General features: G+C 39.3%; 1 protein-coding gene across 1 annotated transcript in view; it reads right to left on the bottom strand.

Annotated features, from left to right (window-relative positions):
• Positions 1 to 16,131, bottom strand: part of LOC143788466 (uncharacterized) — a 40,747-nt gene that overhangs the window by 18,157 nt on the left and 6,459 nt on the right. The window lies entirely within an intron of this gene.

Below are 16,131 nucleotides of genomic sequence, written 5' to 3'. Positions count from 1 at the left end.
GTGTTTCATTAAACATTAGTAACCATTTGGCTCCTATATATCACAGTACACGGCTGGCAGCAGAAAGTGGTAACTGCTAATCTATCAGTATACTTGCTCTGCTGATGATGTTTGTTACTCCTAACATTTATCTACTGAATTCCGAGCTTTGATGTGGATACACGAGCCGCCCCGGCTTCAGATGAGCACTGAATAATCTGTTATAGATCTGTAATGGATCGCTCAGTGTACATCAGCTGCCACTTTTCTTGGCGGCATGAGTCCTATCTACATGAGAACAATAATCTTTAGTGGACCACAATAAAATCAATTAAACCAATGAGCGAGGGTTTTGCTCGTTCGTCAGATGATTGGCAGCCTGTTTAGACCGCTTCATTATCATTAACAAGCGTTATTAGGACCTTTACAATTTCTACGACCAATTGAGCTCACTGACGGATTAACTAACTCTTTTTGCAAATAGCAGGGATTTTAAGGTTACAATTGGATCATTATACGCACCTCCTGTAGTCTTTCCAGATGCTGGAGAAACACTTGCTGTGGATTGAGTGTTTCTGGTCACATTTGGATTAGTGGTCTTTCCTGATCCTGGACTACCACTTGGGTTAGTAGACACACTACTTGAATCTCTTGTTGTCTCTCCTGATACTGTAGGAACACTTGCCCCAGATGTGGTTTCTACGCTCCCACTTGGAATGGTAGATGCACTACTACCTGGTGATCTTGTAGTCGGCCGAGTTACTAGAGAACGGCTTGTGCCGGATTGAGTGTTTATCATCACATTTGGATCAGTAGTCTTCTGTGATCCTGTAACACTACTTGGGTTAATAGTCACAGAACTTGTTATCTCTCCAGGCACTGAAGCACCACTTGTCCTAGATGGGGTTGTGAAGCTTAGACCAGGACTAGAAGATGGACCTTGTGTAGATCTTATAGTCTGTCCAGATGCTGGAGAAACACTTGCTGTGGATTTAGTGTTTCCAGTCACATTTGGATCAGTAGTCTTTCCTGATTCTGGACTACCACTTGGGTTAGTAGACACACTACTTGGAGCTCTTGTTGTCTCTCCTGATAGTGTTGGACCAGTTGTCCCAGATGTGGTTTTTGAGTTTACGCTAACACTAGTGGAGGACCCACTATCTGAAGATGTTCTTGTGCTCGTTCCAGGTACCTGGGTAGTTCCTGTTCCGGATGTGGTTGTTATTTCAGACCTAGAAATAGCTGTTGAACCAGTGATTGCAGCTGCGTTAGTTGGGAGATAGGAAGAAGACACATGAGTTAAAATTAACTTGAGTAAGTCTATCTGCAGTATATATGTGCTGCATTTTATGCTGTTAAGCAACGTTTTTTTAAAGCTCTGCTGTACTTTATAGATGTACAGAAGAATTGCAGTGATACGTTTTCTGGAGTAAAAGAGAAGTAAAGATGTTTCTTTCAGCCTCCTGTTATTGCTGCATTGTTAGACATTTGCATTTCTGTTACTATGTGAACTTGTTAATTCCATAAAAACTTCCTTCCATTGAAGACGCGTCCCATTTGGTTTTACCATTAGATGAATTGGTGTTAGAAAAGGCTGTTAGACCCTGTACTTTGACCAGGTTGACCAAGGGCCAGCAAAATTGACATCCAGAACTTAAGAAGTCCTATAATGTAGTTTGCATTATATTTTTCCTGTAAGAAGACTCCCCAGCTTCAGAGATTTCTGAGTAATCTCCGAATAGTTGTAACTGTTAGTAGAGATTAAGTGGCAGCAACAAGATCCAAAGTCCGCTTACAATTCCAGAACCAGAAGATGTAGTCTGTAGTTAGGACCAGATGTTTCAATTCAGGAACAGTGGAAACCCAGGATAAGAAGTAAAACCAGTTGATTGAATCCAATGTGGAATCAGATTTAGAATTAATAAGTATGAACCAGTCAGGATGAGAAACACACCAAGGAGAAAACCAGAATCCAAACCAGGAAACAATAGAGGTCAAGATCTTAGACAAAGAACAGTATCAGAAGAACCACTTAGAACCAGGATTAGATCCAAAGTCAGAACAACTGGATGTTATCAGAAGTCAGTACCAGAAATTGATTTAGGAAATAACAGGATCCAAAATATGGCTGATTAGGACTTTAGATCACAAAATATGTACAAAAAACCCTAGGCACATAGTTAGGCTCTAAATAAGCCACCTAAGGAGATAGAAGGAAGCAATGCTTCAGGATATCCCAGATTTAGAGACAACCTGTCACCAGGTCAAAAGATGCCAGTTTATGCTGTTATTTCATTTCTGCTGCTCCTCTGACTATTTTTTTTTAAATAAATGGATTAATCAATTGATCCCAGAGATATGGGTCTTATTTTTTTTAGTCTTTACTAAGGGGGCATTAATTATATTGTACGGTAATTATGCAGAGCGATAAGAATTGGGCGTAATAAATAAAATAACCCAGGTCTAAAAATGTTTAAGTAGTTAAAAAAACAGAATATAAAAGGGAGCAAGAAGAATAAAATAAGAGTAAAACTGGCCACTTTTGATAATTTTGACCTGGTGGAAGGTCCTCTTTATGATCTATTTACATGGGCAAATATTTGGTGAACAAATGAAGTTAACACTTATTTCTACTTTTGAGCCTATATGAACATATACATATTTGATCAGCTCTCCTTCAAGGATGTAAATTGGCCCCTTTAAGTGGATCTTTAGTCCAGACTTGAAATATGACTAAACTTAGATGTATGTATTTTGAGCTAAAATGTATTTTTACAATTGTGTGTCATTAAACATTAGTAACCATTTGGCTCCAACAGGCTAATTATCCCAGTACACGGCTGGCAGCAGAAAGTGGTAACAGTGAACCTATCAGTATATTTGTTTTCTTAGTGATGTTTGTTACTCTTAACTTTTATCTACCAAACGCCGATCTTTGATGTGGATACACGAGCCGCCGGCTTCAGATGAGCACTGAATAATCTGTAATAGATCTGTAATCGCTCAGTGTACATCGGCTGCCACTTTTCTTGGCGGCATGAGTCCTATCTACATGAGAACAATAATCTTTAGTGAACCACAATAAAATAATTTCAACCGATGATCGAGGGTTTTGCTCATTCGTCAGATGATTGGCAGCCTGATTAGACCACTTCATTATCATTAACAAGCGTTCTTAGGACCGTTACAGACGCTACCACCAAAAGAGATCACTGATTGACTAACTTTAACTCTTTCTGCAGCCAGCAGGGATTTTTACGTTTACAAGTGGATCATTATACGCACCTCCTGTAGTCTTCCCAGATGCTGGAGAAGCACTTGCTGTGGATTGAGTGTTTCCGGTCACATTTGGATTAGTAGTCTTTCCTGATCCGGGACTTCCACTTGGGTTAGTAGACACACTACTTGAAGCTCTTGTTGTCTCTCCTGATACTGTAAGAACACTTGCCCCAGATGTCGTTTTTATGCTTCCACTTGGAATGGTAGATGCCATACTACCGGAAGATAATGTAGTCGGCTGAGTTACTAGAGAATGACTTGTGTCGGATTGAGTGTTTACAGTGACATTTGGATCAGTAGTCCTCTGTGATCCTGTAACACTACTTGGGTTAATAGTCACAGAACTTGTTACCTCTCCAGGTACTGAAGCACCACTTGTCCTAGATGGGGTTGTGAAGCTTAGACCTGGACTTGTAGATGGACCTTGTGTAGACATTATAGTCTGCCCAGATGCTGTAGAAACACTTGCTGTGGATTGAGTGTTTCCGGTCACACTTGGATCAGTAGTCTTTCCTGACTCTGTACTACCACTTGGGTTAATAGTGACACTACTTGAAGGTCTTGTTGTATCTCCTGGTAGTGTTGGACTACTTGACCCAGATGTGGTTTTTGAGCTTACACTAACACTAGTGGAGGAACCACTATTTGAAGATGTTCTTGTGCTCATTCCAGGTTCCTGAGAAGTTCCTGTTCCAGATGTGGTTGTTATTTCAGACCTAGAAATATCTGTTGAACCAGTGATTGCAGCTGTGTTAGTTGGGAGATAGGAAGAAGACACATGAGTTATATGAAGTTCAGTAAGTCTATCTGCAGTATATATGTGTTGCATTATATGCTGTCACCCAACGTTTTTTGTTTTTTTAAAGCTCTGCTGTACTTTAAAGATGTAAAGAAGAATTGCAGTGATAAGTTTACTGGAGTAAAAGAGAATTGAAGACAATATTTGTAGCTTTTGGTCACTGCAGCATTGTTAGACATTTGCATTGCTGTTACTATTTTAAGTTGTTCGTTGCATTAAAACTTCCATCCATTTCCCTCTATTGAAGATGCGTCTCACTTGGTTTTACCGTCGGATGAATTGAGGTTATTAAAGGATATATTATGACTCGAACATGTTAGACCCTGTACCTGGACCAGATTAACCAAGGGCAGTAAAAATTGAGGTCCAGAATTTAAGGAATCCTTTGATTTTATGTATTATAGTTTTCCTGTAATAAGACTCCCCAGCTTCACAAACTTCTGAGTAATCTCCAAATGGTTGTAACTGTTAGTAGAGATTGAGTGGCAGCAACAAGAACCAAAGTCTGCCTACAGTTCCAGAACCAGAAGATGTAGTCTCCAGTCAGGACCAAATATTTGATTTCAGGAGCAGTGGATACCCAGGATAAGAAGCAGAACCAAGAGATTGAATCCAATGTAAAACCAGATTTCGAACCAACAGAATTTGTCAGTGTCAACCAGTGAGGACCAGAAATACACCCAGGAGAGAACCAGAATCCAAACCAGGAAACAATTGAGGTCCAGATCATAGATAAAGAACAGTATCAGAACCACTTAGAACCAGGATTAGATCCGAAGTCAGAACTAGTAGATGTTATCAGAAGTCAGTACCAAAACTTGATACAGGAAATAAATCAGGACCCAAAATGTGGCTGATTAGGGTTTTAAACCACAGAAAGTGTACAAGAAAAATCTAGGCATATAGTTAGCTTCTATATAAGCCACTGAAAGAACTAGAAGAAAACAATGCTTCAGGATATTCAAGACATAGAGACAACCTGCCACCGGGTCAAAAGCTGACAGGTATTTGTTTTATTTTATTTCTGCTTCTCTACCGAGTATTATTGTCTTTTTTTTGTTTTTTTTTAAATCAATCAATCATTACCAGATATATGGATCTTTTTATACCGATAAAAATTGGGCATAATAAATAAAATGACCCAAGTCTCCAGGTCTGACATTAAGTAGTTAGAAAACAGAATATAAAAGGGAATAGCAAAAACAAAATAAGAGCAAAACTGAATACTTTTCTTAATTTTGACCTGGTTGCAGGTCCTCTTTATGATCTATTTACATGGGCAAATAATTGGTGAACAAATGGACATAACACTTATTTCTAATCATGAGCCTATATGAATATATATATATATATATATATATATATATATATATATATATATATATATATATATATATATATATACAGTATATATATATTCGATGAGCTATCCTTCAGGGACGTAAATCGGGCCCTGTAAGTGGATCTTTAGTCCAGGCTTTAAATATGACTAAACTTAGATGTATTTTGAGCTAAAATTCATTTTTACAATTGGGTTTCATTAAACATTAGTAGCCATTTGGCTCCTACGGACTCTAATTATCACACTACATGGCTGGCAGCAGAAAGTGGTAACTGTGAATCTATCTACACGAGCTGCCCCGGCTTCAGATGAGCACAGAATAATCTGTAACAGATCTGTAATAGATCGCTCAGTGCACATCGGCTGTCATTTTTCTTGGCGGCACGAGTCCTATCTACACAAGAACAATAGTCTTTTGTGTAGCACCATAAAATAATGAGCATTTTGCTTGTTTGGGTGATTTGCATCCTGTTTAGGCTGCTTGATCTGTGAATGAGTGTTCTTATGACTTCTACCACCAAAACGAGCTCACTGATAAACTCACTCCAACTCTTTCTGCAAATAACAGGAACTTTAAGGTTATAATTGGGTCATTATACGCACCTCCTGTAGTCTTTCCAGATGCTGGAGAAACACTTGCTGTGGATTGAGTATTTCCGGTCACATTTGGATTAGTGGTCTTTACGGATCCTGGACTACCACTTGGGTTAGTAGACACACTGCTTGAATCTCTTGTAGTCTCTCCTGATACTGTCAGAACACTTGCCCCAGATGTGGTTTTTATGCTCCCACTTGGAATGGTAGATGCACTACTACCTGTCAATCTTGTATTCGGCCGAGTTGCTAGAGAATGACTTGTGCCGGATTGAGTGTTTACAGTGACATTTGGATCAGTAGTCTTCCGTGATCCTGTAACACTACTTGGGTTAATAGTCACAGAACTTGTTATCTCTCCAGGTACTGAAGCCCCACTTGTCCTAGATGGGGTCGTGAAGCTTAGACCTGGACTAGTAGATGGACCATGTGTAGATATTATAGTCTGTCCAGATGCTGGAGAAACACTTGCTGTGGATTGAGTGTTTCCGGTCACATTTGGATCAGTAGTCTTTCCAGATTCTGTACTACCACTGGGTTTAGTAGACACACTACTTGAAGCTCCTGTTGTTTCTACTGATAGTGTTGGACCAGTTGCCCCAGATGTGGTTTTTGAGTTTACACTAACACTAATGGAGGACCCTCTATCTGACGAGGTTCTTGTGCTCGTTCCAGGTTCCTGAGAAGTTCTTGTTCCGGATGTGGTTGTTTTTTCAGACCTAGAAGTAGTTGTTGAACCAGTGATTGCAGCTGCGTTAATTGGGAGATAGGAAGAAGACACATGAGTTATACTTGAATGAAGTTGGGTAAGTCTACCTGCAGTATATATGTGCTGCTTTGTTCACTGTTAGGCAGTATTTTTTTTAATAAAAGCTCTGCTGAACTTTAAAGTTGTACAGAAGAATTGCAGTGATACGTTTTCTGGAGTGAAAAAGAATTGAACATATTCCTTTTAGCCTCCTATTATTGCTGCATCGTTAGACATTTGCATTTCTGTTACTATGTTAACTTGTTAATTCCATTAAAACTTCCTTCCATTTCCCTCTATGAAAGGTGTGTATCATTTGGTTTTACAATTAGATGAATTGGCGTTAGTAAAGGCTATTATGACTGGAACCTGTTAGACCCGGTACCTTGACTTGATTTACCAAGGGCCGGTAAAATTGAGGTCCAGAATTCAAGTAATCCTTTGATTGATTTTTTGTATTATATTTTTGCTGTAAGAAGACTCCAAGGCTTCACAGGCTTCTGAGTATTCTCCGAATGGTTGTAACTGTTAGTAGAGATTTAGTGGCAGCAACAAGAACCAAAGTCAGCTTACAGTTCCAGAACCAGAAGATGTAGTCTGTAGTCAGGACCAGTTGTTTGACTTCAGGAACAGTAGAAACCCAGGATAAGAGGCAAAACCAAGAGATTGAATCCAGTGTGGAACCAGATTTAGAATTAACCAGTGTGAACCAGTCAGGATGAGAAACTCAACCAGGAGAGAACCAGAAACCACACCAGGAAACAACTGAGGTGCAGGAAATAGATAAAGAACAGTATCGGAACCAAGGTCAAACCAGAGTTAGGTCCAAAGTCAGAACTAGTAGATGTTATCAGAAGTCAGTACTAGAAATTGATACGGGATACAACAGAACCCAAAATGTGAATATTTAGGACTTTAGATCCCAAAAAGTATATAAGAAAAACCTAGGCGCATAGTAAAGCTCTAGATAAACCACCAAAAGAACTAGAAGAAAACAATCCTTCAGGACATTCCAGATTTTGCTCTTAGTTTATTTCTGTTGCTCTTCTGAGCATTTTTTTTTTAAAGAATCTATCAATCGTTTCCAGAGATATGGGCCTTTTTTTGGTCTTTACCAAGTGGGTGTTGATAACAGTGCCAACTGCGAAGAGTGTGATAAAACTTGGCATACTAGATAAAAAGACCCAAATCTCGGGATCTGAAAGTTTTTAAGCAGTTTTAAAAACAGAACACACAGAGAGCAGCAAGAATAAAAGAGGAGAAAAAAATGGCCATTTTTGACAGATTTGATCTGGTGGCAGGTTCTCTTCAAGGTTTATTTACATGGACAAGTAATTTGCGAACAAATGGACTTAGCACTTATGTCTAATCATGAGCACATATAAACATATGTGTAGTAGATCAGCCCTCGTTCATGGACTTAAACCGGCCCTTGTGGGTTTCTAGACCAGACTTTAAATATAACTGTAATTAGTTGAGGTTAAGACAGAATTGATCATCTAATAATAATGTATAATAAACTATAGCCTGCCCCCTATGTACATACACTGATTGGCATCTCCCTTAACATTTTTTATAGGATCTTTTCCTTTACTTAGATGTATGCATTTTGGCCTAAAATTCATTTTTACAATTGGGTTTCATTAAACATTTTAACGATTTGGCTCCTATGGGATCTATATATCACAGTACACAGCTGACAGCAGAAAGAGGTAACCATGAATCCATCAGTAAGCGTGCTCTGGTGGTGGAGATTGTAACTCTTATCTTTTAGCTTCTATCAGATGAGCACTGAATAATCTGTAATAGATCTGTAATAGATCGGTCAGTGCACATCGGCTGCCACCTTTCCCAGGAGCACAATGATCTTTTGTGGAGCACAAAAAATCATTTCAATAGATGAATTCGCTTTTTCCTTGTTTGTCAGTTGATTTGCAGCTTGTTTGGACTGCTAAATGATCGTAAACGAGATCGCTGATGGATTCATGCTTTCTCTTTCTGCAGCTAGCATGGATTTTTAAGCTTGCAATTGGATCATTATACGCACCTCCTGTAGTCTTCCCAGATGTTGGAGAAACACTTGTTGTGGATTGAGTGTTTCCGGTCACATTTGGATTAGTGGTCTGTTCTGATCCGGGACTACCACTTGGGTTAGTAGACACACTACTTGAAGCTCTTGTTGTCTCTCCTGATACTATAGGAACACTTGCCCCAGATGTGGTTTTTACGCTCCCACTTGGAATGGTAGATGCACTACTACCTGGTGATCTTGCAGTTTGTCGAGTTACTAGAGAATGACTTGTGCTGGATTGAGTGTTTACAGTGACATTTGGATCAGTAGTCTTCCGTGATCCTGTAACACTATTTGGGTTAATAGTCACAGAACTTGTTATCTCTCCAGGTACCGAAGCACCACTTGTCCTAGACGGGGTTGTGAAGCTTAGACGTGGACTAGTAGATGGACCATGTGTAGATATTATAGTCTGTCCAGATGCTAGAGAAACACTTGCTGTGGATTGAGTGTTTCCGGACACATTTGGATTAGTGGTCTTTCCTGATTCTGTATTACCACTTGGGTTAGCAGACACACTACTTGGAGCTCTGGTTGTCTCTCCTGATAGTGTTGGACCAGTTGTCCCAGATGTGGTTTTTGAGTTTACACTAACACTAGTGGAGGACCCACTATGTGAAGATGTTCTTGTGCTCGTTCCAGGTTCCTGAGAAGTTATTGTTCCGGATGTGGTTGTTATTTCAGACCTAGAAATAGCTGTTGAACCTGTGATTGCAGCTGCGTTAGTTGGGAGATAGGAAGAAGACACATGAGTTATACTTGAATGAAGTTGAGTAAGTCTATCTGCAGTATGTATGTGCTGCATTTTTCGCTGTTAAGCAACTTTATTTTTTAAATGCTCTGCTGAACTTTAAAGATGTACAGAAAAATTGCAGTGATGCATTTTCTGGAGTAAGAGAGAATTGAAGATTTTCCTTCGAAGTAACCTCCGGTTATTGCAGCATTGTTAGACATTTGCATTGCTGTTACTATTTTATCTTGTTAATTCCATTAAAACTTCCTTCCATTTCCCTCTATGGAAGAGGCGTCTCATTTGTTTTTACCGTTAGATAAATGCTGTTATGACTGGAGCATGTTAGACCCTGTACCTTCACCAGATTGACCAAATGCTGGCAAAATTAGGGACAGAATTTAAGGCATCCTTAGATTTTTTTGTATTCTATTTTTCCTGTAAGAAGACTCCCAGACTTCACAGACTTCTGAGTAATCTCTGAATGGTTGTAACTGTTAATAGAGAATTTGTGGCAGCAACAAGAACCAAAGTCAGTTTACAGTTCCAGAACCAGAAAATGTAGTCTGTAGTCAGGACCAGTTGTTTAACTTCAGAACAGTGGAAACCCAGGATAAGAAGCAAAACCAGTAGACTGAATTCAGTGTGGAGCCAGATTTAGAATTAACCAGTATGAACCAGTCAGGATGAGAAACACACCCAGGAGAGAACCAGAATCCAATCCAGGAAACAATTGAGTTCCAGGTAATAGATAAAAAACAGTATCGGAACAAAGGTTGAACCAGAGTTAGATCCAAAGTCAGAACTAGAAGATGTTATAAGTCAGTACTAGAGTTGATACGGGATATAACAGGACCCAAAATGTGGCTATTTAGGACTTTAGTTCCCAAAAGGTAAATAAGAAAAATCTAGGCGCACAGTTAGGCTCTAGATAAATCACCAAAAGAGTTAGAAGAAAACAATGCTTCAGGAGATTCCTGACTTAGAGATGACTTGTTACCGGGTCAAAAACTGACAGTTTTTGCTCTTATTTTATATCTGTTGCTCCTCTGAGTATTTTTTTTTTTAAAGAGAATCCATCAATCGTTTCCAGAGATATGGGCCTTTTTTAGGGGTCTTTACCAAGGGGGTGTTGATTACAGTGCCAACTGCGAAGAGTGTGATAAAAATTGGGCATACTAGATAAAAAGACCCAAATCTCGGCATCTGAAAGTTTTTAGGCAGTTAAAAAAAATACAAAGGGAGCAGCAAGAATAAAATAGGAGAAAAAATGGCAATTTTTGACAAATTTGATCTGGTGGCAGGTACTCGTCAAGGTTTATTTACATGGACAAGTAATTTGCGAACAAATGGACTTTGATTGACAAGACAGAATTGATCATCCAATAATTATGTATAATAAACTATAGCCTGCCCCATATCTACATACACTGATTGGCATCTCCCTTAACATTTTTTATAAGATCTTTTCCTTTACTTTGATGTATGCATTTTGGCCTAAAATTCATTTTTACAATTGTGTTTCATGAAATATTTTAACCATTTTGCCCCTATAGGATCTATATATCACAGTACACAGCTGGCAGCAGAAAGAGGTAACCATGAATCCATCACTAAGCGTGCTCTGGTGGTAGAGATTGTAACTCTAATCTTTCAGCTTCTGAGCTCCAATCATTGATGTGGATACATGAGCTGCCCCAGTATCAGATGAGCTCTGCACATCGTCTGCCACCTTTCCCAGGAGCACAATGATCTTTTGTGGAGCACAAAAAAATAACTTCAACAGATGAATTAGCTTTTTTTCTTGTTTGTCAGTTGATTTGCAGCTTGTTTAGACTGCTAATTTATCGTAAACGAGTGGTTCTAGGACATTTAAAAAACTACCACCAAAGCGAGATCACTGATGGATTCACGTTAACTCTTTCTGCAACTAGCAGGGATTTTTAAGGTTACAATTGGATCATTATACGCACCTCCTGCAGTCTTCCCAGATGTTGGAGAAACACTTGTTGTGGATTGAGTGTTTCCAGTCACATTTGGATTAGTGGTCTTTCCTGATCCTGGACTACCACTTGGGTTAGTAGACACACTACTTGAAGCTCTTGTTGTCTCTCCTGATACTATAGGAACACTTGCCCCAGATGTGGTTTTTACGCTCCCACTTGGAATGGTAGATGCACTACTACCTGGTGATCTTGCAGTTTGTCGAGTTACTAGAGAATGACTTGTGCTGGATTGAGTGTTTACAGTGACATTTGGATCAGTAGTCTTCCGTGATCCTGTAACACTATTTGGGTTAATAGTCACAGAACTTGTTATCTCTCCAGGCACTGAAGCACCACTTGTCCTAGACGGGGTTGTGAAGCTTAGACCTGGACTAGTAGATGGACCATGTGTAGATATTATAGTCTGTCCAGATGTCACATTTGGATCAGTAGTCTTTCCTGATTCTGTATTACCACTTGGGTTAGTAGACACACTATTTGGAGCTCTGGTTGTCTCTCCTGATAGTGTTGGACCAGTAGTCCCAGATGTGGTTTTTGAGCTTACACTAACACTAGTGGAGGACCCACTATCTGAAGATGTTCTTGTGCTCGTTCCAGGTTCCTGAGAAGTTCTTGTTCCGGATGTGGTTGTTATTTCAGACCTAGAAATAGCTGTTGAACCTGTGATTACAGCTGTGTTTTTTGAGAGATAGGAAGAAGACATATGAGTTATACTTGAATGAAGTTACAATTGAATTAAGTTGAGTAAGTCTATCTGCAGTATATATGTGCTGCTTTGTTTACTGTTAGGCAGTATTTTTTTTATAAAAGCTCTGCTGAACTTTAAAGATGTACAGGAGAATTGTATTGTTATGTTCTCTGGAGTAAAGGAGAATCTTAGACGTTCCTTTTAGCTTCATGTTATGGCAGAATTGTTAGACACTTGTCTTCATGTTACTATTTTATCTTGTTAGTTCCATTACAACCTCCTTCCATATGCCTCTAAGGAAGGTGCTTGTCATTTGGTTATACCTTCAGAGGAATTGTGGTTATTGCTGTTATGACTGTTCTATATTAGATCTTGTACGTTGACCAGATTGACCAAGGTCCGGCAAAATTGTTTTACAGCATTTAAGAAATCCTTTTGATTTTTTTCACATTAATTTGTTTCTTTGATAAGAATCTCGTGTTTCACTGATTTCTGAGTAATCTCTGAATTGTTGCAACTGTGAGCAGAGATTACATAGCAGAACAAGAACTGGAGTCAGCTTACAGTTCCAGAATCAGATGTAGTTTGTAGTCAGGACCAGATGTTAGACTTCAGATACAGTGAGAAAATCAGGAAATAGAAACCAAAGTAGAACCAGATTTAGAATTAACCAGTGTTAACCCATCAGGATGAGAAACACACCCAGGAGGGACCCACAATCCAAACCAGGAGACAATTGAGGTCCAGGTCATAGATAAAGTACAGTATCAGAACCAAATTAGAACCAGGGTTAGATCCAAGTAGATGTCATCAGAAGTCAATACCAGAAGTTGATATAGGAAATACCAGGACCCAAAATGTAAGTAATTAGGTCTTTAGATCGCAAAAAGTGTACAAAACCCCGGCGCGCAGTTAGGCTCTAGCTCTAGATAAGCCACCAAAATAACCAACTAGCAGAAAAGAATGCCTCAGGACATCCCAGACTTAGAGAAGACCTGTGTCCAGGTCAGAAGTGGCCGGCACTTGTTCTTATTTTATTTCTGCTGCTTCTGTAAGTATTACTTTTTTTCTAATAAATCCACCATATGTTGCAGAGATTTGGACCTTTCTTATATAGTACTCATTTTTTTCATCTTCACTACATAAGTCTTGTTTACCGTTTAACTATGCAAAACAATATAAATTGGGCTTAATACATAATAGATCAATATCTCCAGATCTGCAAATTTTTAAGTAGTAAAATATCCCAGAATCCTAAGAGGAGAGGCATGCCATAAATTCACAGCAAAACCTGGCCGCTTTTGACAATTTTGACCTGGTGGCTGATACTCCTTAAGGTCTAGTCACATGGGCAAATTGGTGTCTGAATGGACGTAGCACTTATTTCTAATCATCAGCTTATATAAAGATATATATAGTCGATTGACTCTCATTTATGCTTTAAAACGGTCCTTGTCAGTGGGACTTTAGTCCAGGCTTTAAATATAACTAAAATTAGCTGGGATTAAGATAGGAATACTGACCAAATAATCATGTGTAATTAGCTGTAGCCTGTCCCTCTATCTACATGCACTGATTGGCATCGCTCTTAAAACTTTTTAGCATTTTTTTAATTAAAGGTCTGTATTTTGAGTTCAAATTCATTTTTACAATTGGGTTTCATTATAAATTTTTAACCATTTGGCTTTTACAGGCTCTATATATCACAGTACACGGCTGCAGCAGAAAGAGGTAACCATGAATCCATCAGTAAGCGTGCTCCGGTGGCAGTGATTGTACCTCTAATCTTTCATCTACTGAACTCTGAGCTTTGATGTGGCTATAATCCGTAATAGATCTGTAATAGATCACTCACAAAAGATCTTTTGTGCAGCACAACAATTAATTCAACTAATTGCTTGTGCGTCAAATTATTTGCAGCTCGTTTAGACTGCTCGAGTTTCAGGAACGAGCAGTCCTAGGATCTTTACAAACCCTACTATCACAACGAAATCACTGATGGATTTATGTTAACTCATTTTTCAACCTGCAGGGATATTAAAGTTTACAACTGGATTAATATACGCACCTCCTGTAGTCTTCCCAGATGCTGGAGAAGCACTTGCTGTGGATTTAGTGGTTACCGTCACATTTGGATTAGTGGTCTTTCCTGATCCTGGACTACTACTTGGGTTAGTAGACACACTACTTGAAGCTCTTGTCGTCTCTCCTGATACTGTAGGAATACTTGCCCCCGATGTGGTTTCTACGCTTCCACTTGGAATGGTGGATGCAATACTACCTGGTGATCTTGTCGTCGGCTTAGTTACTAGAGAACGGCTTGTGTCGGATTGAGTGTTTATGGTGACATTTGGATCAGTAGTCTTCCGTGGTCCTGTAACACTACTTGGGTTAATAGTCACAGAACTTGTTATCTCTCCAGACACTGAAGCACCACTTGTCCCAGATGGGGTTGTGAAGCTTAGACCAGGACTAGTAGATGGACCATGTGTAGATGTTTTAGTCTGCCCAGATGCTGGAGAAACACTTGTTGTGGATTGAATGTTTCCGGTTACATTTGGAATAGTGGTCTTTCCTGATTCTGGACTACCACTTGGGTTAGTAGACACACTACTTGGAACTCTTGTTGTTTCTTTTGGTAGTGTTGGACCACTTGTCCCAGATGTGGTTTTTGAGGGTACACTAGCACTAGTGGAGGACCCACTATATGAAGATGTTCTTGTGCTCGTCCCAGGTTCCTGAGAAGTTCTTGTTCCGGATGTGGTTGCTGTTTCAGACCTAAAAGTAGTTGTTGAACCAGTGATTGCAGCTGCGTTAGTTGGGAGATAGGAAGAAGACACATGAATTATAATTGAATGAAGTAGAGTAAGTCTATCTGAAGTATATATAAGCTGCTTTTTTCACTGTTAGGCAGCATTTTTTAGAGCTTTGCTGAACTTTAAAGATGTACAGAAGAATTGTAGTGTTACGTTTTCTGGATTAATTTAGGATTGAAGACGTTCCTTTTAGCCTCCGGTTATTGCAGCATTGTTAGACATTTATTTTGCTGTTGCTATTTCAGCTTGTATGTTCCAAGAAAACCTCCTTCCATTTCTCGTTATGGAAGATGCGTGCCAAGTCAAGATGTTTTTTTGGTCAAACCGTTAGAAGAATTGTGATTAGTGATTCTGTTGTGATTGATTGGAATGAATTAGGAATTAGGCCTTGCACCATGAGCAGATTGAGCATGAATGAGTTACATAGAGATAGAGAGTATAAGGAATCATTTGATGCTCATAGTATGTTTTTCCTGCAAGAAGATTCCAAGGTCACATCCTTCAAAATCATTTCCAAGTGGATGCAACTGTGAGGAGAACTTGGTTTAGCAGAACAAGACCCAGAGTCCGCCGATAGGTCCCACAACCAGGGTAAATAGTCTGCAGACAGGGCAAGATGTAACAGGAGCAAAACCAGGATCAGAATCTGAGAGGTGGAAACCGGTACAGAACCAGATTTCAAACCAACAAATGTAGCTAGAAGTGCAAACCTGCGAAAATCAGAAATAAACCCAGGGGAAAACCAGAATCGAAACCAGGAGACCTTTGAGATCCAGGTCATAGATAAGCAACAGTACCAGAGCCAAGATAGGACCAGAGTTAGAATCAAAGTCAGAACCAGGAGATGTCGCCAAGAGCCAGTACCAGAAGTAGATGCAGGAACTATCAGTACCCTAAATTTTGGTAATTAATGCCCAGTATTACAAAACACACAGTAAAGGTCCGGACAAGTCACCAAAGCAGCAAGTAACAGAAAGCAATGCTTCAATGACATTCCATAGGCTGCATTTACATTGAAATATAATCGTGAATGACCGTTCTTAACAATGCTCGTTTTACGGTAATCTTTCTGGAATTAT

Source organism: Ranitomeya variabilis, chromosome 8, assembly GCF_051348905.1.
Source record: "Ranitomeya variabilis isolate aRanVar5 chromosome 8, aRanVar5.hap1, whole genome shotgun sequence".
In the NCBI taxonomy this organism is placed as follows: Eukaryota; Metazoa; Chordata; class Amphibia; order Anura; family Dendrobatidae; genus Ranitomeya; species Ranitomeya variabilis.
The sequence above is the reverse complement of the archived record's forward strand: the minus strand, read 5'-3'. Positions and strand labels throughout refer to the sequence as shown.